Source organism: Manacus vitellinus, unplaced genomic scaffold, assembly GCF_001715985.3.
Source record: "Manacus vitellinus isolate BGI_N305 unplaced genomic scaffold, ASM171598v3 scaffold_9_pilon, whole genome shotgun sequence".
Taxonomy (NCBI): Eukaryota; Metazoa; Chordata; class Aves; order Passeriformes; family Pipridae; genus Manacus; species Manacus vitellinus.
The window spans coordinates 18824526-18852059 of record NW_021940917.1 but is presented as its reverse complement, the minus strand read 5'-3'; the positions used below and the strand labels follow the sequence as shown (position 1 = coordinate 18852059).

Sequence of the window (27534 nt, the reverse complement as noted above, 5' to 3'; positions counted from 1 at the left end):
GATAGTTGCTGAGAGACAACTGCAAAGGAGGTAGAGGGTTGCACTTGGCTGTACCCAGTAGTCCTTCTAATTCATACCTCTAGGTGACAGCTATTTGCAACCCAATATTCATTCTGTGTTTTGAGAAAGACAGATGGGAAGCAGCAGCACCCTGACCCACTTCAGTAAACAAATACCTATAACCCCCTTTTCAAATCCTACTCTTCCAGGAATTACTCCAGTATCTCATGGACAGCCCCCTAAAGCCCTGCCAAGGACCACGGCCTTATCGCTGACACCTAGCAGTTATTCCTATCCAAGCTGCTGAAAGATCTGACAGTCAGTAGGGGATTTATTTATTACCCTTAGCAGCAGGACAGTATTACATGAGCTAAGGATAATCCAACACCGTTAGATAGCCCAAGGCTTGACTGAAGGTGCCTCCTTTGTGGGAGGGGGAAGATCATGCCCAGATGTCCCTGCAACTCTCCACTTAACACACTCAGAATAAAACTTCTGCAGAACAAAGGTTACAAACAGGTCAGTAGCCACTAACAGCCAAGATATTCTCAGTGGGAAACATCTCAAAGCAATGGAGCACAGCTAAGCACACAAAACAGTCCACTCTCAGAACACAGAATGCTCTCATCGAAGTTCTCAGTGGCCTTCCTCTAGAACAGAAACAGGGCCCATTGCCTATCCCCACCATCCTTCAACAACACAGCAGCCAAAAGAGTGACCCATAGGCCTTACTCCAGGGTCACAGTGCCCACAGAGCTTGATTACCTCATGGTTGCCTATTGGTCCTGGGCCTATGAAATCCATGGTGCTGAGAAACTCGTTTTCCAGTAGTTTTGCTTTTTTTCTGAGTTTTACTAGCTGCACCAGGGAAGCTTTAACTTTTTCAGAAGAAAATTGCCCATTTCCCTATCTGCATGTACTTGAATGCGATTTGTTTGTATACTCAGACATGTTTATATACTTGAGGGAATGCTTTACTGACAAGTTAAGCAGATGTCCACTAACCTTTACTAAAACCCAGCAGGCACTTTTCAAAACAAGCAAACATTTCTGTGCCTAAAAGGTGCGCACCCAAGCCAAATTTTTAATTTCAGAACATTTTACTTTCTGGTCTGTTTAGGAAGAGCTTTATGTTTTAAAATGTGAGAGTATTATCTTCTCCCTTTCCAGCTAAAGGGATATTCCTCTAACGTTCTTTTAAAAAGAGCAAAAGAGACTCCACTGTTTCAGCAGAAATGCAGAGAGGTAAATTGCAATCCAAAAGCGAGTTGCAATTTATCCACTTGATATCATACTGAGCACCATTTGACCACGCTAAGCACATGGTCAAATACAAAGCACTTACATGTGCTCTTTACACTAAGCCAGCACACTAAGAGTACGCTGCGCCAGACGAATTTTGTCACCATAATCATACAGCCTTTCCCAGACAAAGTTCCAGAGCACGAGCCACAAAGGGCAGAGCCTTTCCGAAACGCTTTGATGACCTGGCCCGTTCCGGGAAGGTGGGGCTGCTCTGCACAGAGGCGGCAACAGCACCGTTTCTTCGAATTTCGGTTACTTCATATTTCATCGCGGACACTATTTGTTTTGGTAAAGATCCGCTGCTCCGAGAATTGCAGGGAGAGCTGCTGACGGCCGACTCGACACCAAGCCCGGGCAAGCTTGGGGCAGTAACCGAGCGAGCAGGAATCGCTTGTTAGAGCGATGCAGCCGGTGCGTGCCCGCACTCTCCCGATGGGTGGTGCTGCGGGGACAGCGCTTGGTGGCCCTGCCCGACAAGCCGCCACCTCCCCCCGAGCCCCTTGGCTCCAGCCCCCGGGACCAGAGCGGGATGAGGGGGTGCTGCTGCTGCTGCTGCTGCTGCTGCTGCTCTCCGAAGGGTTAAAAGCCTTCGAGCCCCATGCGCAGGAGGCGTCTGGGCAGTGTGGGGAGAAATGCAGAAAAAGTAGGTCAGCAGCGCCCAGCGGCGGAGCGGGACGGGACGGGACGGACGGACGGGGGACGGGACGGGACGGGGAGGGGGCAGGGGAGGCGAAGGGGGCTCTCCCTCGCCGGGGGCTGCGGGCGCTCCCGCCCCGACTCCGGGCGCCCGCAGACAATTCGCTCCCAGCCGTCCGCAGGTACACCCGTAGTATTTACAACCTGACAGCTCTCCCCGCTGGGTGCACGTCTGTGTGTTTTCGTAAATACACAGACACACATTCAAGGAATTTCGGAGGGGGGAGGGGGGCAGGGAAAGGCGCTGGAAATTAAAAGTGAAGCACAATTTGAAACTCTGCCTACACCACAGCTTTTATAATCAGCTTGTGACATGCTTGGCACCACACACTGTTTATGCCCACAATTAATGCAGTTAATACTAGGTTAGTAACTGTGGCAGCCAGCCACGTGCATCGCCTGGCACATGGGTGCCTGCTCCCAGCCCGAGAGGCAGGCTCTGCTCTCCGGTGCACACAGCCAGGCCAGTTCGAGCACATCTGGAGCCAGTTTAACTGGGGCCTCCCTCCAATGCAGCACTCGGCATTGCCAGTGTATTCTTTCAAACAAAACGCTATAAAAAGGGGAGAAGGGATCAGGACAAAAATTAGGGGTGAGAGAAGATTAAAAAAAATGAGAGTGCAAGGCCCTTTCCAGTTGAAGCTACTCTGTCGCAGCAGGTTTCATAGCCTGCCTGAACAAGACACAGCACCAGAGAGCCCCTAACTAAGCCTCTATAACCAGTTTGTCCAGTTCCTGTTTCTCCTATCTCTCCATGCAGTTGGATACCTCAGTGAGCATTACACACCTGCAGCTGCTATGTTGTCCCTACCTGATGAGGGACAGTGGCAATGCTCTTCTCGATAAAAGGTGGTTCACATGAGGGGCTATAAACCTACCAAGCATAAGCATGCAATCCCAAGTAATGTTTTCCAAAAAAGGCTTTCTCAAGACAGAGTCACCATGTTGCAATGCGAAGATGAACATTTCACGGGCCGGTTGCAAAACCTCATTTGTGCTTTTTGGGCGGAAGGTGATTTTCGAAACTGAATTTTTACAAAGCTTGGAAGCTCTAGCAAGACTTCTGCATGAAAGTTTGGGGCTTTCTTGGGAAATCAAGCATCTTTAAGCATTGTGTCTGTGTCAAGCCATGTGCCTGTGTACCTGCTCACTAGTGCATCAGGCACATTGGTGTCATTACATGACCTGTTTTTCTTCTGCAGCCACTCACAACTTCAGTGAGAGCAGAATATACGTGCGAACCAGTCATGCATTAATTAACGTCACTATCACCTGTCACATGTTTGTTTCACTTATCTGTTCCCCCAGGAGAGGAGTGTTTGTTTTGAGATTTTGCATGCTCCTAAACATTAATGCCAGAAATGCCAAGGTCAAAGAAAGGTGCTCCTCACTTGCAGTAGGAGCTGGTGAAATCTGAGATAAGGTCCCAGAGGAGAGGAAGCCTACTTCACAGTCATGGCTTGGCCATCAAAAACAAATGCATTCTGCGCAGATACACGTCATCCTTCATCTGGAGGGCTACCTTGTGCCAGAAGAACACCCTTGTCAACTCTCATCCTATAACCCAGTTCTTCAGATAGTCTGAAGTGATCTGTCATATTAATTCCCACTTCCCTCACCATGGTTACATTAGAGGCAAACTCTGTATCTCTTTTCTGTTCAAGCCAAGTTCACAAAATACTAGAGGATTAGCTTCTTCAATTATATTTTAATCAAAATTGTAAGTATTCTCTTACTTTGTGCTGACCAACAGGGAAAACTTAGTTTATTGTTTTGTTTTGTTTTGTTTTTTTTTTTTAATTAAGCTACAAATTCATTAAAGGAAATTAATACTTCATGGTATACACCACATGTGTCTGCTGTTACTGTTCTCCACGTTTCTTTCTTTTATTGCAGTTTTTGTCACCCATTACTGCTTTTTCACCTGCTGCAAGCTATAAGATACAGGGTAGAAATTACATGGCAATACATGCTTGAAAGTGTGAAGTTCTTTCCTGTTTCAAAGTTTGAGAAGTAATTTCAATGCACAAGCCTCCAAAAGGCACCAAAAAACCCAAAATAAGTGGCTTTTTACCAGAAAAAGAAGGAAATCAGTGACTGATTTCCACTGAAAATTATCTTCAGCTGAGACAGGTTTCATTTTGACATGCTTAAATACCACAGAATTAACAATGCATATAGAAAACAAAAGGTTCACACAGTCATCAGCAATTAAAAAAATGAACATCTAGCAATGGAAAAATGCAAATGTACAAAAAAGGATTGTGTCCAAATAATGCAAGGATTATGAGGAAAGAAACTTCTATACTCATTAAAGGAAAATTACATCCTACTCAGGGTGCAATCATGGGGCATACTAGAGTGATATTTTATCTCCTAAATAACGAAGAAGGGGGACTGGTTGGAGTTCCTGTTCATTATTGAGTGAAACTGCTCACCTTTTTTCATCATGGCAAGCTCATATTCAGGAAGTTGGGGTAGTGTAGGAGAGACCCTCCCTCCTCCTGCTGTTGAGCTCCTGCTATACTAATGCAACTGGGGAGACTTCACACTGTTTAAAATGTCTTTTCTATTAATTTGCCAACTGAGGAGAATCAGAGTGTTTCAGTGCGGTATGTAGCCCCATTCCTTGGGACAGGGATGGGCCAAGCAAAGCCAACAGAGCTAACATTAATTAGTGGGTTCATAAGTAGAATTCCTTGGACTTGCTGCTATTTACTATATATTTTAAAAATTTAAAGATGGAAATGCACAAAGGTGAGAATGGGCACGGAACACATACGATTTTATTGTTCAAATCACTGTGTGTCAATTATTGTCCCCATGCTAATGAAGTTAGTCAGACACTCTTCTGCTTGCAGCTGCAGGCCACTGATTGCGGGTGTAGTTCTCTTGGATGACTCCTTGTGGGAAGAAATATCTGGGAAGCCACGGTTTCAATACAGTGGCGAAGACTATGGAAGTCATTGCAATCAATTGGCAGAGAGGTAATTTTAATATATAGTGAAAGCTATGAGTAAGTCTGATGCATTTATGTGCTCCTAGGGAGCATTTCTCTCTACTCAAGTGAATGCAGCATGCTGCATTTCTTAGCAGCATACTCAGGAAGTATCAGTGAGTTGGAGGGTGAGTTGAAGGACACCTAGGCATTGGCCAGTGGAAGTGGAATGGAAATGAGCGAGGCAAACAATGTCACTGTTCACAGCCAGACTATCAGAGTCATGAGCAGCTATCATGCCTCAGAACAAGCTCTGCCTGTTGCAGTCAGTGAACAGTCAAACTGTACTTCACCAGCAGAAAGAGGAAAAAAGGGGAATTTTAGTCACTTTCTACTTCTTCATCCTGTTTCCTCAGACATGCAGGAGTTACGAGAGCAAGGGATCATTATAAGATAGTCTTTTATCCACAATATGGAATAATTGCCCTGTTGATTACAGTTGTGTTATCTGGGTTCTGCTGCACGTTGTGTGAGGGAGAGCTGACTAAAATGTGTGCCTTCAGTCATTTGTTGACTAACCCAGTCTTTGTGGCCGACTCATGCACATTCCACTGCAAATGCTTTTGATAACACTGCTATAAAGGCTTATGAATGTCAGTGTAGGAGGGCAAAATATTTTGAGCTACTCGGCTTCACTTTATAAATATTTTTGGAAGCCACCAATGTGAAATGCTCCATTCACACTCAGCCCTGAAAAAAATAATGGCTTCTTCTAAAACAAAGACACATCTGTCAGTGCAGTAGAGTATATGAATTTACATAATCTGCAGCACAGAAAAAGTACTTTCTCAAACAAATTAAGTCAAAGCAGGCAGAGAAAGAACAGCACGAAGCTCTCTATGCAATGTCAACAATAATTAACAGAGTACTTTATAGTCTGCCAGTGCTTCCCTGAATAAGGTACTCTCAGACATTTGGTATGAACAGGCTGCCCTCCTGTTTGTCTGCTCCTGCAACCCAAAGCTGCAAGTCTTAGCTTTTAGCAGCTACCCTGTCATTAACTTTTTAAATGTTATATGCCACCCAACATTTTTCCTTAGAAGGACAAAGGGCAGAGGGCAAGAAAACACTGTTGCAATTGCTGGAGGGATTCATTGGGTTTGCTTTGCTATGTCATGCTGGGAAATTTAGGGAATTTTCTTCTTTCTCAGATGCATCAAAATAAAAATAATATAGCACATTGCACCATACAGTGCCTGTTAATCTACTTGTTCCTGGGTTTCCCTGCTGATACCTTGGGAAGAGGCAGCTTTCCTGTTTCCCTCACAGAGGCATGAAACATTTGAAAGTTTTCTTCAACTCCAGCTGATTCTCCAGGGACACAGACTGCAGACATTTTGCAGCAGAGGTCTCTTCTCTCAGGCTGCCTGTATGCAAAATGCAGAACTGATGTGAGCCTGCTTTCACACACTGAATAGCATTGTATTGCTCCTGTACCTGTGATTTAATCACATGTCCTTTGCATGTACTTACAGATTAAATTTCCAGTGTTGCCACAGAATGGGACATTCCTGACATCTTTCTCTCTTTAAAGATGGCAAAACTGCAGCTTTGCCTGGAGAAGAGGGATTTCCACAAGTTCTTTTCCCTTCTGGACTGGTGTTGACCGATTTCTTCCACGTGTAAGAGGGCTCACAGGGTTGTCAGGGAGACAACTGTTGACACAGCTTTACCCTGGTATTTGGAGGGCTTGGGCAGTCGATTACTTTTCAGAGGATTGTGCATTGGTGCAGACCTGACTTCTTCATTTGCCAGTTTGAGCTCACGAGCAAGCACCATCTCCAAACTACAGCCATGAGAGGAGGCCAGCATACCTCAGCTAGTGTTATTTGAACTAGTTTGAGTAGCAAACAGCAAAATCCCAGTGCCTGAAAGTCACGTGCAGCCAGTGTGAGACACAGGACTTATTTGGAAGGTTGGTCTGCACTGTGTACATTGCTGCTAATAGCTCAGCTGGTTGTTTAAACTCATGCAGGCCAATATAAAACACTGTAATAATGCTTCTCTGATGCCAGCATCCTTTGCAAAGCACAGCCCTGAGCCCAGAAATTCCCATCAGCCTACAAACTGTGCCATTGCATTCAACTCCTCTGCAGATCTCAGTGCTTTCTTCCTTCCCCTCCTGCAAGCTGTGACCAAAACTAGATAAAAAAACAGCCCTCATGTCCCCTGAATTGGTGTAAAGTTTGAAAACAAGTATCATAAACTTTGCACTGACTGAGGCTAATTAGCATATAGGCAATCATTTATGATTAAGCCATGCAAAACGTTTGTTATTAGCACAAGAGCTCAATGCTACATTACACAGCAAAGGTCCAGGGCACAGAGAAGTTAAGTGACTTGTGCAGTTTGATGCAGCAATTCAGTGACAGAGGAAGAAATAGGCTGCTCAGTTTTCTCTCTCTAAACAGGTCTAATCTCTAGATCATACTTTGATCTCCCTTTAGCAGCAGAAAATAAAACCCCTTCTGTTCATGCTATAAGTCTTTACAGAAATTACTTTCAAGTTACAGACTCACCATTATCACATCACTGCAAGATCAAACAGAAAAGGGGGCCAGTAGGAGAGGAAAAGAAGGGTTACTTTGTGTCATTTGCTTCCATAGTCTGCTCAACAAAGCCAAAGAGGAAAAACATTATTTTTTTTTTTCAGACAGATGTCTTTTACAGCACATCAAACACTTCTCATGGGCGTATGTCAGAGGCGTTTTACTGCGAAGGCTTTGTCCTCTGCATTCACAGCAGCCCGGATGTTTTTCAGGATTTTCCATTCCCTAAAATTCAAGATCAAATTGGGGCCTGCATTAAGATGGCAGCAGAAGTACGTCAACAAATTCCAAAATACGAAATTGTTAGTGAAAAGAAAGCATTAAGTCAACATGTTCCTGTGTTAAAGCTGGGGGGGTGGGAATTTCTGTCATCTTGAAAGGAATGCCTGGAGAAGGAAGCAGTCTGTTTTCAATGCTCTGCCTTGGATAAAGCCAACAATTGCCTTTCTTAATGGATTTTACTTCTAGTAAATGTTTAAGTCCTCCATGCAAAGCATGTGGCCAAAATATCATGAAGACAACATCCCATTATTTACTATATAACATCACATGTGCATATTGTACTCTCCCTCTGCCTGCAGCAGTGCTCTGATTTGTTTATTCATAAGTGCAGTTTGTAATTCTCTAAATTATCTAGCACAACAAAGAACATTACACACAGAGACAAACTAGATTTAGTGTTACTACATATTCTTCCACTCTCAGGCCAAGACCCAATAGCATCTTACATTTCCTCTCTCAGAATCACAGAATCACAGAATATGCTGAATTGGAAGAGACCCACGAGGATCATTGGGTCCAACCCTTAGCCCTGCACAGGACCATCCCCATGAGTCACACCATGGACCTGAGAGTATCATCCAAACACTTCTTGAACTCTGTCAGGCTTGGTGCTGTGCCCACTGCCCTGGGGAGCCTGTTCAGTGCCCAACCACCCTCTGGGGGAAGAACCTTTTTTTTAATATCCAACCTAAACCTCCCCTGCCACAATTTCAGGCCATTTGCTTGGGTGCTGCCACTGGTCACCACAGAGCAGAGATCAGTGCCTGCCCCTCCTCTTCTCCTCATGAGGAAGCTGTAGCTGCAGTGAGGTCTCCCCTCAGTCTCCTCTTCTCCAGCTGAACAGACCAAGTGCCCTCAGCCAGTCCTCATACAGCTTCCCCTCAAGGCCCTTCACCATCTTCTTTGCCCTCCTCTGGATGCTCTCTAAGAGCTTAGTAACTTTCCTATGTTGCAGTGGTGTGCACAGCCTTAGTCCAGGAATTACTATGGGGTCCTTCCAAAAATTCTTGTATCCTTCCTAGGAGAAAAAAGAGGTCAATGAATGTTGTTCTAAGGCAGTACTCCCAGCCCCTCTGCCAGCAAAATAGGACAGTAGAGGACGGCTCATGCTCCCCCAGGAAGCTGATCTTCTCCATTCCCTGGGAATGGTCACACTTGGAGGTTTTTGAGTCACCAAGACACATCAGCAACATAGAAGCACCTGTCCCCAGACCCAACATGCCCACTCTTTTCGCCTAAAGTGACACTGAGCTTCCAAAAGACATTCTGTTCCCTGAGACCATCATAGATTTAGATGCTTCACTTGAGAGGAAGTTTCACTATAAGCCAGAAGGACAGCATACTCCAACACTCAGAGCAGAAAAAGAGCAGAGGCAGAAATAGCAGAAATATTTGAGGTCCCTCCCTCACAATCCTTCTCTTGTCAATTCTCCCATAGATTGGAGTAGCTGTTTTCCAGTTCTAGTGAGTGACTCTGGTTTCTGGAGAAAGTAAGCCACCAGGTAATCCTATACTTTACTGCCTTCTGCCACCCCTGCTGCACTCCTTCCCCAGTGAGTCTCGACAGCCCCCCTCTCCAGGTTAAATCAGCCGGCTCTAGTTCACCCTCAGAGATGTGAGTGAATGGATGTGCCGCCCCAAAAACTCCCACCCCTCAGATCATACACTGCTTGTCTGAAAACAGTGGGCAAGCTTCTGGCAGCTCTTCCAGTTCAAAATAGGCCGGGGAAAAGCAGCATGTAATTTTCTGGCAACAACAGTGGAGCAATAAAGCTAACAAGTCCCTACAGCTATTCCCACCTGTTCCTAGAGCAATATATGTATTGGATATATACCCACCCATGAGTCTATCTGCGATGTTAATTCAAACTATTAAAAAAAAAAGCCAACCCAAACCAACCCAACCCAAACCTCAGCCTTTCCTGCACAGGAAAAATACTGTAAAAGAGCAGGTGGACATTTCACCTGTTTTCACATCTCACTCATGCTGGGTGTAAGCCCCTTCCACAGAGGGTAATTAAAGCAGGACAGATGTGTCAGCAGCAACCCAAGGCTGACACTGACCAGAGATACTGTAATATACAAATATGAAGCAAGATGAGGGTGAGTCAGCAGATGTTTGTCTCCTATGTGGTGTCCTAAAATTTGGCTCTGTCTTGCAGGAAATTGCACTAATATTGAATCACTGTTCTGTACACATCATCGTTCTGTACAGATGTTTTCCATGGTGAGGAAGTTGTTGTTAGGTAGGTTTTACAATTTTATGCTGCAATTTTGTTTCAAGACATGTCCTAGAGCATCCAAATGACCTTGTGCAGGACAGTATTTGAAATATATATATGACTTCTCTCCAGTAAAAGCTTTGACCAAGACACTCCAGGGAAAGATGCAACAACCCTTTCATATTCTTCCTGGAGAAGACAAAACAATTTGCAACTATTCTCAAACAAAACATTACAGACAAGAGACAAAAAGAACTGGAAAGGACCAGAGGAATGCTCATAAAATGGAGATTTATCTCATGACGAATGCACTAAGATTGCCTGGAATTTCTCTAGGATATTCTTAATTTTTTCCACATTATTTGTTTGTTAGTGGACATATCTTCATAGGGAATATTTTCATTATGCATTATTCTCATAATGCTTACATTATGATTGGAATAGCTAAGCTTTCTGTGCTCCAGAAACTTTAAAAAATGTCCTGGCAAATTACTGTTAAAAAAATCTTAAAGATTTTAGAGGTTGAGAGGGAGTTAATCCAAACTCATCTGTAGCAAAACATGTTTAAAATTTATTTCTTTTGACAGCTATTGAATGTTGAAAGTGCTGTACAGGACATATGCTGATAATAGAAAAATCATCCCTTTTGCAAGTAATAACAGTAATGAGGCATTATTGCACAAGGGGAAAAAGAAAAAAAGCATTTCATCCTGGATCCTCTTTCCCTTAGACAACATGACCTTTGGCAAACTTGATGTTACCCAAGGGTCTAAATAGTGAAGTTTCCAAACAAAAGATTTTGTAAAAAAGATTTTTAGAAGATTGAAGATATATATACAATTAATGACGCAGTTTGGAAGAAGCCAAACAATGAAAGCAATTCTTGTTTTTTAACCTGGAGAACAGGCTTTCTATAAACACTGACAGTGAAGGAGATTACCACAGCAGTGAATCATAGTGATGAAGTGGAACTGGGTACACATACTATACTTGAAAAGTTTTCAAACTCTCAGCTATTGTCAGCCAAGATGCAAGCTATGTATCACAGACAGATTTGGGATGTAACATCAGCGAAACTCTGTGGAGACAGACTTCCCACTACATTAATACAGCTCCATGCTCCCAAAATGATCCTGCTTCCTTCCATAACTAATTCTGGGTGGAAACATTCCTACTATCTTTCCAGTATTCCATAAGTCAGAACTGCGTAGAGCAAAGTAGCTGAACTGAAGTTGTTCTTTTAGTGTCTAGTGTTTTGTTCTCGTACTGTGTGCTGTTTTTATACATTCACTGCTAGTTTTCTGATTGAGGCTTTAGTCTAACTACAGAGGGGAAAAAAAAAAAAAAAAGAGTGGTTTGGGTTTAAAAGCTAAACCAAAGCTGTTTCAGTTCCAGGTCCCATTTTTTCTGAGCCCTGAAAGTTAAAGCCTGGATGGTTTGGATAAGTGCTTCTAATTCTAGCATACCCCTATTTAAAGTAAGAGAGAGGATTTGTTTTTAAAAAGCTAAAACTAGGATGGTCTGGAATGAAGTCTCCAAAGACATTTAGGGAGGATTCAGATAAACAATTCCATTTCTCCCCACCCACCCTTATATCTCTCATTAATTTTTATCCTATTCCTTCCTTATCCTAGTTTTCCTTGCTGTCTCTCGAATATTGTTTGCTTCCCCTCAATTTCCAATGGAGCTTGAAATTAGATTTCCTTTACCTCCCTGTTAGTGAACAAAGCTCTGAACTGCACATTAACTTCCAAACTGAGTCACTGAGTTATCCTCCACCTCTGTACCTGAACTGGCTGAAACCATACTACAGGAATTACCATGTGTGCCTTTGTCCATCTCACACCATCAAACTGTTGGAAGGATAACTCTGAGTTTGGTTGGACAGGAACAGAACTATCCAATTGTAATGGTTTAAGTCTCCACTTATGACAGCAGAAATTGGCCCACAGTGTGACCCAAGATAGAAACAGCATTCATTGTTGCAATTTATAACTTCATCAAGGGTTAACTTGGGAACTGCAAGCTGGCAGCAATAATTCATACATTGTTGCAAACTGTGTTTTCATAATTTCTGTTGATACTGGCAAAGTGCTTGTTTTGGCTTTCTGCGTGTTGCAGTCATTAGTATAATATAACATAGCCACTGAGATATATTTAGGGGGAGGTCATTTTTATACAACTGATTATGTACTGGGAAGTTAAGTAAACAAGCAAGTTAAAGACATCAGCAATCCCACTCCCTGGTCCATGCCAAAGTGAATTCTAAACACTAGTTGGTTCAATTAGAGGAAAAGTCAAGCAGGAATTATGTCAGTGGGAAGAAAGAGGACATCACATTTCCTTTTACCGGAGGATTTACCTGGAACACTACTCATTGATAGCAGCTAAATATATCCATAAAACTGCAGGTGTTCAAAGACAAGCCAGAACATATGTGGTCACTACACCATCAGCGAGATTACTCATTCTGTTCATAATAATGAAGATTTCCTACTGAGATTTCACCGAGCAGAAAGTACAGAACCTTGACTATTTGTTTACAGCTCATTAGATGCTTTTCCAAGGCACAAAAGGATGCTGTCCCCGGAAATGGTATTTGAGGGGAAGTAAACGTCCAGGTTCTTCATTTTGCAAGTTTGTAACTGTAAAAGTTACAAAACAAGTCACTTTTGAGAGGTACTCATCTTTTACGCTCATTAGATTGCAATCCAGCGATGACTGAACATGATATTTAAACAGTAGTGTTTTTGCCAATGAGTTACATGATCAACACGAACTGCTAATGTTTTCTATTCTAAACCTTCTCAAAATGTCAAGTGTTCTTGTCAGCTGAGTGGAAGTGGCATAAAAGTAACTTTTGAAGTTGTTGTTGATGAGATACCCTTGGGAAACTCAGTACATATACTGAAATCATATTCACAATATGCTCTAATCTCCCCTGCTGCAAACGAATTAGGCTCCAAACTCTCATTTCCATTGATGGTAATGTAGCACAGTCTGGGTCTTCCTTCCAAAAAAGACACTGAGCATTCTTAAATAACATAAGTCTGTTTCATGAATTTTCTCAAGCAGCAAGAAAAAACAAAACAAAACAAAACAAAACCACACCAAAACAAACTACAGAAATTCCTTTTGAAAACCTAGACCTGGTAACTAACTCTTGTTACAACCCTCATAATTGAAATGCTGTTAATTTTTATCTTTTTTTTTTTTTTTTACACAGCAGATCACCAGAACAGCAGAGAAATTCATAGTTGTCTGAGTCACACTGGCTGTAGCAGATTTGCTGTTTCTTCAGTCCCAGTTTCTTTTGTGGATTGAAACATCAGAAAAAGGTAAGAAAGCCTGCCAGTGATACAGAAGACCTGGGCTCACCATCACGTGTGATGATGTAAAAGCCATGCAGAGCTATTCCCAATAACAAACTGAGGCAAAACTTGGACATGCTTGTCCAGATGTCTCACACCCTCGGTCAGGTGCCTCCAGAGCCCTGCTGGCACTTGCAGTTCACAGTTGCCCCTCATTGGTCTTACCTTATTGCCCAAGAAAGAACCACAGGCTTCTAGGCTTTTGCCCAAAACCAGTGCTGATGGTGACTGTAACACCATTTACAGCAAAAGACATGGAGTAGTTTGCTTCTAAAGTTTCTATGAAGTAAGATCACCACTGACACTGCGTGTCCAGTCCCATGGGTTTTACATGTTGCAGAATGTCAAGATCAGGTGCTTTTTGGAGTCCAATTTTTGACTAACAAACACATTTTTTTAACTCAAATTGTTTTCCAAAAGTCTGGTTAGACAGGTGGATCTTTAGGGACTACCAGCAAAGGAACTGCATACTTGTGGTCAATGTTTGGTGCTTTAACCACACAGCACAGAATGGGTGAGGTGGGAAGGGAACACGGTGGGTTATCTTGTCCAACCTCTCTGCTCAAGCAGGGCCATCCCAGAGTGCATTACACAGGATTGCATCCAGACTGTTCTTGAATATATGAGATCTTTTCCTCAGAAGGTGCCAAAAAATGCCCAAGAGTTTCTGTCCACTTGCTGAAAGGCAAACTGGTATTTTACGCTGTTGTTCCATGCACAGATGTCTGACTGCAGGAACAAACAGTAGCATTTTGGACAAGGAAAACTCAGGTTTCAGTTTTAGCAGACCACAACAATGACAGTGGTGCAAAGCCTGTTTTTAAAGATGAGCTTTTATACATGGTGTTTCAAGGATAAAATGAAAATAAGCATAAAAATCAGAAAGCAGGGTAGAATTTGGTATGTACTTTTGTTATATCTGATTTTGCATCCACATTTTTTCACTTGACCTGTAGCAGACATTAGTTAGGATACTGGCTCCATTAAATAAACATTTCAGAATCGGAGTGCTTTCGAATTGCTATCTGCTCATTTGTGATCATTTAGTAACACTCAGTGATGATGCCTCTATAACAAGTAATTCATGTCTAAACTGGCTTTCACACTGCTGAAAAGTAGAAGTTCAAGCATGCTGGAAGAACAAGTTGGCCTCCAGAAAACATTTCAGGGTCATTTCACATTTTTGAATCGCATCTGATCTTGTAACTATGTTATGGCACTGATGGATCTAAAAGCTTGCTTTCACACAGGTAATATAAAGCACTGTAGCCTCATTTACATTGTATTCACTAACATGGAGAGAGAGTTGAAAAATGCACAGGGATATTCAGCAATTAGGTTAAACCACATCCAGAGATATCCAGAATGTGGGTTAAGCACAGGTAGTAGGGTACAGCTGCCACATCCAGGTCAATGAGATGCATCTGGGTTCCCAGCCCATCCTTGCCTCAGCTGGCTTCCTCTGTAAACCAGGCAACTGGGCCAGTTGGTGATGCTGCTTAGCAGTTCATCTTGCAAGCAGGGCGCTTTTGCTCTTAGCCCTAACCACTTATACAGTCCTGACAGTTGTAAAGCCTGGCATTTTGCAACATCGACTCACTACCATGAAGTATGAAATTAATCTTTAGAATATCATATAAAGTAGGGGCTTTCTTAATTAGTAATGAGGATCAGTAAACCCTCAATGAAATACAGAGGCGTAAGCACAGCAGAAAACATCCTACCAATGTGAATTTTTAACTGAAATATCAGAAGGCAGGGCAGTGATTAGAATCAAGAGGCTCTTGATGTTTGTATGAAATAAGAGTAACTTTAATGCTCATAATATTCAGGTGATTTAATTAATCTTCACACACACCACAAGGAAGGAAGGCAAAACAATTCCACCTGTGCTGCAAGGGGACAACAAGGCAGCAAGAATACAGAGTCTGCCTAAGGCCAGCATGAGGAGTCTGGAATGCCTGGCTGCAAGCCCCATTCTCAAAATACATCGCTCCTTTCTAGGGGCAGCAGCCATTTGTTCTCTGACACTTTTAGAGCATCTAAGATTATTTCCACTGAAGTTAATAATCTGTGCAGTCCAATGAGGACAAAATTGGATCGTAAAGGTTTAAGCTAGTCCAGTTTCAAGATTCCCTGTAAGCTCATGGTTACACACACCACTGTAATTATCGGGTTCAGTTTGGGAAGCTGACTGGCATACTGGGAAGGCTGGGGCAATAACACAAAAGCTGTGCATTCAGCTCTTTTTTCTGCCACAAGAGTGGCCAGTCTTCTGGCCAGGGCAATTCCTGCAGCCTGAAATGCAGCTGAGGCTGCACACACACCGTGTATCCTCCTATGCCATCACTAGAGGTGTGTATGTCCTGCAAGGAAAAGGCAAGCACTTCCCCAGCCCATGAATGGTGCATGCACTGCAGACATGAAAGCAGAGTGGCCTGGGGATAAAGGCCTCCTCTAGCATGTAGGGTCATCCTTCTGCATTGCAGTGGTCAGCTTGTCAGTCCCATGATAAAGCGGACATGGTGAGGTCCTAGGGAAAGTAGAAAAAAGGGGGCATAGACAGGAGGATTATTCCAATAAGGTGAATCCAGGTTTGAAGCCCCAGGCAGGATGTCCTTATTATGCTCTGGTCTTTTTGTGAGACCTTGGGCAAAACGTAAACTTTTTTTTTTTTTCCCCACAGCAGAGCTAAGGAAAATAATTAATTTTTTTTTTTCCTAAGTGTTACATTCACCAAAACTGAATAATTTTAAAGCATCAGAACAGCAACTGAAGCTGGTGGATAGTATCTTGTAACTGCAAGAGAGACCTCAGGACTTCTGACTTCCATTGAGTTCCTGCACAAGCAGGACACAGAATCCAGAAGCCAGGAGTCACTGACATTTTTATATCAGGAAGAGTAGCACTTCATTTCCACTGAAGAAGTTTGTCCTTATTACTTTTTTTTTTTTTTAAGCAGAGGTAGGCAGAGTGAAAATGGATGTCAACCTGACTGCTTACCACAAACTTTCTCCTGCTTTTCATACCAGATCCAGCCCTTTCTGTATGTCCAGAAGGCATATTGAGGCACTACAGGCATTTAGCTGGGGAAATCTTGAGTTGCTGGCTAACCATTTTGGACACCCTTAGTCACTGAAGAAATGCAGGTGCCATGAAGGGATGATGAAGCCCACCCAAGAATCCAAAAGTGTGTCAAACAGTTAATACTGAGTCTTGCATGATAACCTACAATTAGCATGCAATGCCCAAGGCACTTGCACACTGACAACATGGTTTAATCCAGTAATAAAGTAGGCTAAAATGATTATCATAGTAGCTAATAGTATTTTTGACATAAGTGAAACTGTAGAAAAGAGGCTGCACAAATATATTGATTTCAGCAGTGCCTCTCTGACAAGTCTGTATAGATTTTGTTATTTATGGTTCATTTTTTCCAAAAAGAACCAAGGCCTGCAAATGTAGAAATCCCTGGTTGTATGAAATGGCTGTGCATGAGAATGAGGGATTTGCATGTTCAACTGCCCATATTTGTATCCTCCTATCCAGTTTGCATATGCAAAGGCAAAGGTTGTTATATTTATCAGTGCATAAATAAAAGGAGGAGAGATAAATGACCTGGTTTGCAGAGGTGCTGAGCACATGCACTTTCCATTTATTTCAACTGGAGTGTGAAAAACAGGCCCTAAGTGACTGGCTCAAGCTCACACAATGCATGATTGTCAGTGCCAGGAAGAAAACCCAGAAATCCTTCCAGTCTAATCCTCCAGTTTAAATCCTCCCCAGTCTAAACTCTAGACACAGTCTCTCCAAGAAATAAAAAAAAAAATGGAAAAAAAAATCCATGCAATAGCCTGATCACACTCTTATTCCTACCTTAATTTTCTAAGAGAATAAAAAAAAATGGGACGTGAAAAACTTCTGCATAATGTTTAATGACTAGCAAATAATGCCAAGTAGGGCAACTAAATATGTGTGAAGCATTGCTCACGCACCCATCAACTTGCATGTGTGTCACAGATGGTTTTAGTGAAGAGCCAAAAAGAGAAGGAGAGAAAGGAAAAGGAAAGCAAGTCCAGATAAAGAGTAGCTAGAAAGAGAGACAAAGACATTTTCTGCTGTTAAAAAAAAAAAAAAATCCCTTAAAAATGCTACAAAAACTAATGATAAAAAAAAACATAGAACCATTCCATCTCCTTGATAACGTGTAGGCTAATCTCTACATAAATAGAAATAACAGCCCTTTGAAATGGCAATGATTTGCTTGGAAAACATTCATTAAAAACGTCCTGCAATTATTGACTCTATCATTATTTCTTGGCAGCAGCTGAGTCTCACTGCATCTTGTGTTATTTTTCCAGTGAAAAGCAGATCATTGTTTGGGGAAAAAAAAAAAAAACACAAAAACAGAAACAGAAACAAAACAAACCAAAAAAAAAACAGATAAAAAAACCCCACAAGGACATTGTATTTGAAATATGTGCTTGGTGACATGGAGCTGATTGCCCAAAGGAATCAGGATACATATATTTGTATTATTGTACACGTGAGTAGCTTGAATCATGTACTGCTCGCTCCCTTTGTTTGGATTATGCAGCTTGGCTGGGCAGCCATCCAAAAGATTCACATTAAATTCCAGCTATATTCAGCACAAAAGTCATCTAGCATCAGAGGATCAAAGTTACATCAACCAACAAGCACTAAGGAATTGATAAGCCACTAAAATTAGGTCATCTCCTAGCAGCTGCTTTTGATGGATGAAGTAGAATTTAGCCTCAGGTTTTCTATTTAAAGATCTGTTACAGCATCTTTTCCTGCAGCTACAGTGAGAACACAACAAAGTATAATGCTTCTGATTAAATGTTTAATCATTACTCTTTACTCTTCTGATTGTTTCTGCCATGGCACAGATTTACTGCACACACTATTTGGAGCTTTCCTAGCCCTTTTAAAACTGACATTAAAACAGTCAAGATTTTTAATTCCATAGTTGAAAAACCTAAGAGATGATTTTTTTTAAAAACGTGGACAGAAATCTTTCAAAGCTGTTTACTTACCGTGCTTAAAGAGATAGACTGTCACTTACTGGAACTGAACATCAATTTCTAAGCAATTATCTTACCACTGTGCCCACTAGAAGAATCACCACATCACCAGGAACCATATGAATACAACAGTACCTATCTGTGTATAAGTACCTGTGGGCCTATAGAAATTTTTATGTATTTGTGACACAACATACACCCTACCAAGACATGTTTGTGGTATCAGGGTAATGCAAATAGTGCCATCATTAGCAGCTTTGGAAGACAGTTCAAAAGGAAATAAACAAAAGCCCCCGAATTTCATATGTACAGAACACGCCTTTGACTTGTTCAGAAGGTCGGCTAGCTGCAGCCTGTGTACAACAATCTTGTCATCATTGCATAAATGAAACTAATGGAGGACTACATTGTCAGGGTTTTCAATATGACATCTCTCATGTTTGTTAAAATCGCTAGAATCTATTTTAAACAACCTTGAGAAACACGGGAAGGGAAAAGAAACAACACCCGTCTAATGGAAAAGATTATGTCAATAGCCTTCTGCTTTTTCAAGTAAAAACTGGTGGGGAAGAAGGGCTGAAAAATATAGTAGATGGCAATGCCCCATAAGACACATATCTTTCTACAAATGATGGGCACTTGCATTCTGCTCTATAGCAGTCATCCTCTGTGTTCCCTTCTGCCAGCCTTGTAAGTGGGCTGTTGCTGGGTAAGTTTTGCAAGGGGTTGAAACTCCCTGTTGTTTCCACTCCAAATTTGGTGTGGCCAGTCTTTATTACTTGAGAAAGCAAAATTATGCACTGTAATTCAAAGTCTAGATCAAGCTTTTTCCAGCTACATATCTCTTCTTCAACTAAAAACCTAAACTGGGGCAATGGAGAGAATATGCAACATGTCTGGAGCAGACAACACATCTGAAACTTTTTCTTTTCAAGGAAGAATCTTTATGAGCAGAATGTAAATGAGTTTAATTTATCAGTAGTGCTTAGTACTGCATTCTGTTTGGATCTCAAGCTAATCAGCTTTGTCTTTTGCTTGGGGCCTCAGAGAAAAAGCCAGCCAGGGAGCCAGCTTGTAGGTGCCTATCTGGCTCAGAGAGTAGGACATCTGGTGAGATAGGGGTGCTTTGATGCCACATAAATTTCTGACAACCTCAGCTGAAGGCTGCCTGTCATAACATCTGCTGTCTTACTGAGCTATGACCACACTATGAATTGAGCATATCTGATATTACACCACGTAAACCTTGGGATTTCGGTTTTGACTGGCCTAAGTAGAGGAGGGACAAAAGTGCCTTTTCTGTCCTCTAGCTGGCCTCCTTGGCTCATCTTAGTGCTAACATCCTTTCTGTTCATTTGTTTACTAACAGAGTTACTTCATCATCTACTAATAACTTTGTGCTCAAGGCAAAACTGGCCAAAGATGCCAGAACATTACGAGAGTTTGCTTACTTTGTGATATTGCATCTCTGCATTGATCTAGGGAAATAAACACAATGTCCTCTCTTTTAAACAAAATACCCAAACCTTTCTCCACTGAATAAGGCCACATATCTTCACTAGGGCCACAAAGTTTGTTTAACTGAGGACAGAAAAGAAGAATAACATTTGCAGGAGAAATTGTATTATCCTGGTAACTTTTTCTGGCAGTGGATTTAAAGTTAAATCAATTACTGAATATTTCCTTCTTTTGAGATATTCTTGACAATGACAAACAATCACAAATGAGAATAGGAGTTTAATACACATATACTGAGTCTGATACTAATCTCAATACAATACAACATTACTTAACACATGACCATAAACTAAACCTTGATTGCTCAAAAACAGACCTGAGGCACTTTTAAAAAATACAGTTGGGCCAACTTATCATTTGGCAATTTGAAAAATTACTTTCTTTTCTACTTTTAATTTGTAAAATTTTTCATTTCAAAACCTCCTTTCTTTTATCCTCTTTTATTCTTAAGGTCATTTACTGCAACAAACTATGTGACAATCAGAATTTGGGGATAATCTAAGAAGGAAGAGTATCTGCCCTTCTCTTTTGTGCCACTACTGGCTTTATCAAATGTCAATAACTTTGAAAAGATAAATGGGGATAGAAATGAAACACCAGGAAAAAAATAACATAAATGCTTACTGAAGTCGCTACTCCTTTTATTCCAGCTATTCCAGCCACACTCCTTTACCCTTCCCTTCTCTTATTTAGGACATTTGTTTGGTGTATCTACAGTTTCTAGTTTTAATAAAATGCTGTGTTTTTAAATATCAGAGTTATCATTGTTACTGTGAGAAACTGTATTTTGTTTCTAAATAAAGTGAGGAATGATTGAAAACAGATCAAATAACATCATTATGAGCTGCAGTTCTATTCACCAGGTATGAAAGCACTAGGAGTTGTAGCTCTTCTTGCTTGCCCACACATGGTTGCTATGCAGTATGTTCCAAAACACAAATGCACAAACCTGCTGGCAGGAGTCAGTAAGAAGAAGAAAATCGTGGTTACACATCTTCTTAGATGAGAGGACCTACTTCGTTTAGGCCTTCTTGCCTTTGCCTATGTCAGAAGAGTTGCACCATCCTATCCATGTCTTCTTGGAAGGGGCAATATGTCCTATTCCTACTTAAAGGTTGAGGGTTTGGCAAGGAATGTTCTGATCTAAGAGTGAGCAAACATTGTGCAAGATCTCATTACAGAGATCCCTGATTGCCAGCCTAAAAAGCTTTACCAGGCAATCTCTATTTCTTAGGTATGCTTATGAACCACAAGGAGCTTGATACTTATGCAGCTTGCAGTACACTGTCCAGACACAAAAATCAGCTGTGAGAAAATTGTTTACAGAAGAAAAGGTTAGTACACACCGTCACATTTTGAGGGACCACTAGTCTAAGCAAGCCAAAGCAAAGATTAATGTAGGCTTACAGTACGAGGTTTGGTTTGTGGTCATGTGTTCTGAGGAACCAGCTGTGCCAGCTGTCTTTCAGAAAGTGCTTTCTTTGTTTTCCATACCCATGAACTGCACTGGAGAAGAAAACTGTGAAAAGAGTGATTAGACTCACAAAATCAGACCCTTGAACATGGGTAAATTAAGCAACAGGATTAAGGTTTTTCTCTGCCTCTTAATTAAGCCCCCCCTCATCCTCCCCAAGCTCAGTTCCTGTGGTCCCATTCAGTTACATCTCATACCTATGGGTGAGTACATAATATAAAACATGGTCAGAAATTCTTCTACTAGAACCTTTCCTTATTCCACTGAATGGACATACTTACATTTATCTTACTCATTCAGCATGAGATCTCAGGTGTTATTTGCTGTATGTCATTCAAACTCTACAAACAGAGAGACTTTTTCTTGAGCTTTTATCTGGCCTTTTACAGTATGTTTGCTCTGTTTCCCCTTCATTTTTATTTTCTTTAGATAAAACTGAGTGCATTTACTAAAAATGTTATGTCGTTACCACCATTTTTCAGATGCAGAAAAAGAAGTGCTTCAGTGAGAAAAAAGTCAAATTTGTCTATACTGTAAGCTAATTTGTGTGAGCAGTTTGAGATGCCAGCTACAATTCTTAGTACTTGAGAGCACTCTATATTTGCTGAATATGCTTCTGCCTTGAGGGTTTAGCATTTCTGCAAATCAGATCCACACCTCTAAACATGGATATCCCCAAATCAAGAATCTACTCTTCTTCCCCACCCATCCAGGATCCTTCTCTTCGCCTGCTGTTTCTCACCCTTTCAGTGACTGTACTGCACCAAAGCTGCCATCTTCCTCCTCCTACAAGGTCAGTAAGATTTGGACTGCAGGAAGGGCAGCATCTCTACTTTTTTGTCTAGTTTTTAACTGCAGATAACTGCTGACAGCAGCAGCTCCAAGGGAAATTTGCACAGTCTGTGCATGTGCACGCACGTGTGTGTAGCAGAGGTGGCTGAAGTAGAAAACTACCATTTTTCCTTGCCTTTACCTAAGTATCTTGTCTATAACTCTTTGATCACATCCCCTTTTCTATCCTTGTTGCCATGCAGCTTGTTGCCTGGGTTGCTCTACCCCCTTTAAACCTTTCCTCCACTGCTTTCATGGAGGTTTGGGCGGAGGTTGCTTAGCTAGGGCCAAGACCCGCAATTGTGAGTGGTTTAAAAGGTATAGTGAGACTAACATGAATGAAACCAAGAGAAAAGAGGAATGCTCACTGAATGAAAAGGAAAAAAATTATCATTGTCAGGAATTTATTAAAATCCAGATCAGGCTTCTAAGTTCAATGGTGGAAGATCCACATTTGAGACCTTTGAAATTCAAGTGGACAAAACCCATTTTGAACACGTTGTACTGGACCTTTTCCTGATAAGATTTATAGGATTAAAACTTACTCTTGTGATGCTGCCAGCAGCCTGTGTAGGTTTTGCCTAGCTGCAGTGGTCAAGATTCCCAGCTATATCAAGGTCTTTCCAACTTACTTCCAATAGCAGTAATGAATATACAGAATATTCTACTTCCCTTTTCCTTGCCATATATAGCAATTATTCTGTCATTCATCAAATGTACACAAATTTCTTTTCATATGTAAATACACCATTTGCTTCACAGCTCTAGCCAAACAGTTGTGCAGTTCTTTGTGAAGAAGATAATATATTTAATCACGGAGTGCCTTGTTTCCATTGTATGGAACAGGTGTTGTTTAATGGCACAGGCATTGTAACATTATATTCATTTATTAATGTGAGTGTAACGAACATATTGTTGAGACATGAATGTACTGGTCTCATGGTTAGGGTTAGTGGTTTCCTATGATGTGGTAAGTGTAGGATAGTGGCTTAGATTCAGACTGCAGAGAAGCAGGAGTTCATTATAGCAAATCCAAGTGATGTGGCTGGTTTTGGCCCTTGTTCACTTTTGAAAAGCAGAGAATACATGAAAGACTTCATTGAAAATGTGTAAGTTATTCAGTGTGGTTAATTCTACGTTGGCTTCACTCCCACCTTCTTTCAAGACCGTGTATGTGAACATGCTTTTTGAAACAGCAAAACCAGTTGCAAGAGATTGATGTTGCTTTTGGATATGTAAGCAATCTCTAGTATCCTATTTCATGAAGTAACCTGTCGTCAAATATGAGGGAGGAAGTGACTAGGTGAACCACTAAAGCTCTGAAGCAATGCTTGCTTGGATAGTGCAGCTGCAGAAGCTCTGTCCTTTGCTCATTTTCACACTTGTTGCCACGTTCAGAGTTTCTGCTCTGGGTGTTACTTACCTAGACTTGCAGGTCAGCCAGCTGGCAAGGTAGCTGCAGTTGCACAGGCAAATCAGGTGAGTGAGTGGAGTAACTAAAGCACATGATTTTCCTAATTGTGTCAAATGACCCATTTGGTGTCGGTCACGGACCAGAATTCACAAATGCAGGTAAGCACCTGCAGTGCCCATTTGATTTATGGAACTCAAATGCCTGCTTCAGTTTGTTTGGACTCATGTCAGTCTTCTCTTATTCAGTGCTTTATGCTAACTCTGACGCCCTATATCACTATTATGCAGTGCATTAGAAGTACCTGGTTTTCCCCCTACCTTTGGAAACATTGCCTTAAAAATTCATGGTATGCAATTCAGTGATTTGATTAGGGAAAAGTTAATAAATGTGACTAAATCCTCATCTCCCTACTGTACCTTCTGGTATATGACATATCTTAGATTTCGTTTTGTCTGGCAATTTAATAATGTTAATCTTGTTCATCTGTACTTCCCTTCCATCCATGTCACTGACCATCCCTTTCACAGCACTTTCTATCAGTCAGCTACAACCACTTTCCTAATAAAGCAAATGGTACTATCTCACTAATGATTTTCACTGGACTCTCTCAGTTCCCAACATTTTACTTTCAATGGAGGAGAAAGAACATAAGAAGGTAGATGGGAAATAAAATGTTGATATTATTAAAATATCTTCTGCACTCTTGTCTTGACTCCTTAATTTTTTAAAAGAACTGAAAAACATATTGGTCTGTTTGTTTTTTTTTCAATAGCACCATTTCTGCAATATCCCAACTCCAGCTGCAGTTGAATTTCTTTACCCTTACAAATCAGTAAAGAAGAGGAGAAACTGATTAATTATCTGCTTCCCAATTTTCTCCCGTGGGGCTTGGGACCAAGGCAGGAAGTGTTCAATTCCAGCAGGAGGGGAAATCCCTTCTGAGTTTGTGGTCAGTCACGAACTGAGCTGAGTGCAAGGGCCCCATGCATGAGGATCCCTAAGACCTGCAGACTCAGCCCAGATAATTGTACTTGAGCTTTCCATGGCTACAGAGGGCAGGCAAAGCATTCTGGACCCTTACCTGAGCCACTTCACAGATTTGCCATCTCATGGTACGCCAGTTGCAACCATTGTGCTTTTAGTCTCAAACCAGCCTCTACCCTACATCCCACATCTCTTTTACCATGTTTCATCATCTCAACTTGGGCGACAGCATCAATCTTCTTGTCCCTCTCATTTCACTCTCTCTCTTCCATGGACGTCCGATTTCTTCTGTGAAAACTGGTTTTACTGAGCCACTTCCCAAATCCACTGCAGGTTACAGAGGGAGCAGGGGACTCATCATCCAAGGACACGCTGGTTCATTTTGCACTGTAACAGTGACATGTAGCACAGGGGCTCATCCATAGAGTTTCTTGTCTCAGCCATGGACCATCTGGACATCGTACAAGCACACCCTGAAATACAGCCTCTTCCCAAAGCCAGTTGTCTGTCTAACAAGTAGGACCAACAAAGGATTTGTTTTGAGTGGACATGGAAGCAATTTGCCTAGTATTACAAAAGAAGACTGAGAAAACTAGGAGTAAAATCATCTTTTGGCTTCCTGACAAGATACTGTAGCTGACAAGCCATGTCAGGCTGTTTTATGTAGATAGTTTTAAACTGAATTTATTATTAACCAGAATGAATTTTATAACAAGATGGGAATAGTAGCCAGCAGCCAGCTGTGGCAGACCACACAGCCTTCCCAGAGGCCTGGCAGCTGCTCATCCCTCTGAGGACACAGACCACAGTTCTGAGGATCAATTACACAGGTTGCATTATCGCCTCTTCTCTCGATTTTATCTCCCGCCACCAGAGACCTCAGGACAGGTTTTTCAAGAATGCCTGCAATGTAAATCAGATTTTTAAAAGAATCACCCTCTCCAGAGTGAAACTGACAGCACAGCCAGGTTTACCTACTGAATCCATCACTCTGCAACCTGGACTTCAAAAGGAGAGACAGCAGGGGCAGCTAAATCCATGCGTGGCCTTGAGTGGACTTTGCTCAGACATCTTTGCTGAGTAGACTTGAGGGCCACAACAGTGACAGCTTTGTACCCAAACTGACCGACAGAAAAAGGCAACCAAGTTCTGTTCACAGCTCAGCATCTGTCAGTGACACCAGCCAACTTACTCTGAATTGTCAGCAATGCAGCACAGAGCAAACTATGGCAAGTAACCATGGTGCATTTTATCTTACTGTAAACAAAATTGTTAACGTGCCAAGTGATACCAAATCACAGCAGTATGAAAATAGAAGGGCAGGTAGGTAGGGAAGACAGGTGATAAGAGGTTTCCCAGAAGTAACTGTCCCTGAACAACAGAGGTTCTCTGTGCAAAAGCTTTCTAATGGGAAGATCAGTATTTTCAACTATTATTTCAATAACACTATTCTTCATTAATAGAATAAATCTGTTACTATTGCCCTGACAATAAAGGCAATACGGTATTTTAAGAAGAAATTTTCTGTCTCTAAATTCACGTTTTTCACCCAAAAAAGGCATGAAGTTATTAAAAAGAACCAGTACAACCTTTCCTTTAGGAAAATCCTAACACTTTTTCTTCAAAGATTTTTAAAGACTGAAGAGGGCTCAGGCATCTGTGTAGTGAATTTAGAGCCTGTACAGCTGGGGGAGATGCAGTAATCCCTCTTTTTAAAAATCTGACAGTGCTTGAAGTGAGGGGACATATATGGGTACAACGCAGCTGTTGTATGGTCTCAGGCAGAGTGCAAGGGAGAGTCTAGTCATATGGGTGCTAAAATGATGTCACTAAACATAGCTATCATTAAATTATTTTTAAAGTTTTAACACGGAAACACGATCCTACTAGTCAACAGTTACTGGACAGACCAGCTGGGAGGATCCACTAGCAGCATAATTCAGGACATAGACATTCAACACATTGCATAGGAACCTTAAAATAAGCAGAAAGAGGGGCAGGATTCCAGAATTATTTTTAAAAACAATTTCATAACAACCCTCTCTACCATGCCAGCTACTCTGTGCTGCAGGACACTCCCTGATAACTGCTGTGGTCTTGCTATCATGATCTCATCTTGAATTCTCATTACATAATGAGCTAAAAAAAATAATAATATCTTGTTAGCAGGGTGGGAAAAAAAAATCTTATCTTCTACACAGAAAAACCACTCAAAATTTATACATGTTAGCTGCTGTGTTTTCTTCCATCAACCTCCCTAAAAACTACTTGCTAAGGAAATCATGGGATTTACTTTTTCTTCCTTGCCTGTTGACAGTTGCCGGATGGCACACAGGCTACAGCAGGACAGAGCGGAGCAAACAGCACAGCAAGAATTCCTAAAGCAGCACCACACCTGTCACATCCAGCAAGGAAACTCAGAGCAGAGGTTGTGCTGTGCCAACATGTAGGATGAGCACTGGTAAGTGACAGGACTCCGGAAACAGGACTCCAGAGCAGAAGCATTTCCTTGCAACCTCCACCAGTACCTAGAGCTATGCTGTATTGTGAGAAGAGCACTTAAGAAATAAAGCCTTTTTTTTTTTTCCCCAGTGATACTAATCATGTTTACCCGTCCTCACACTACAGACTTCTAGCTAATGAGCTATTATGTTCCTCAAGTTATGCAACACTCCCATAAGATCTTTCAGATTACAAATGGATTTTTTTTTTTCCAGGCATCATATTGCCTGTAGCCCGAAATTATCAACTGACCTGCATTAATTCAGAACTTCTGAGAAGTCATTATGCAACATAGCAACAGAGGTACAAGAGCAGAGGTTAGTCATTACCATGCCCCTAATTG

At 41.6% G+C, this 27534-nt stretch overlaps 1 long non-coding RNA gene across 3 annotated transcripts; it reads left to right on the top strand.

Moving 5' to 3' along the window:
• Nucleotides 1–1749: 1749 nt before the first annotated feature.
• On the top strand, nt 1750–27280 carry LOC108641981. 3 transcript variants are annotated; one of them, XR_003916409.1, is made up of 6 exons: nt 1750–1948; nt 4863–4988; nt 6534–6621; nt 9269–9332; nt 13279–13390; nt 16386–17637. It is a non-coding gene; the product is annotated as an uncharacterized LOC108641981 (long non-coding RNA). The 3 variants fall into 3 exon arrangements; XR_003916410.1 differs by lacking the exon at nt 16386–17637 and adding an exon at nt 27007–27280 and having other exon boundaries at nt 1752–1948; nt 13282–13390; XR_003916408.1 differs by having other exon boundaries at nt 1752–1948; nt 13282–13390.
• Nucleotides 27281–27534: the final 254 nt, after the last annotated feature.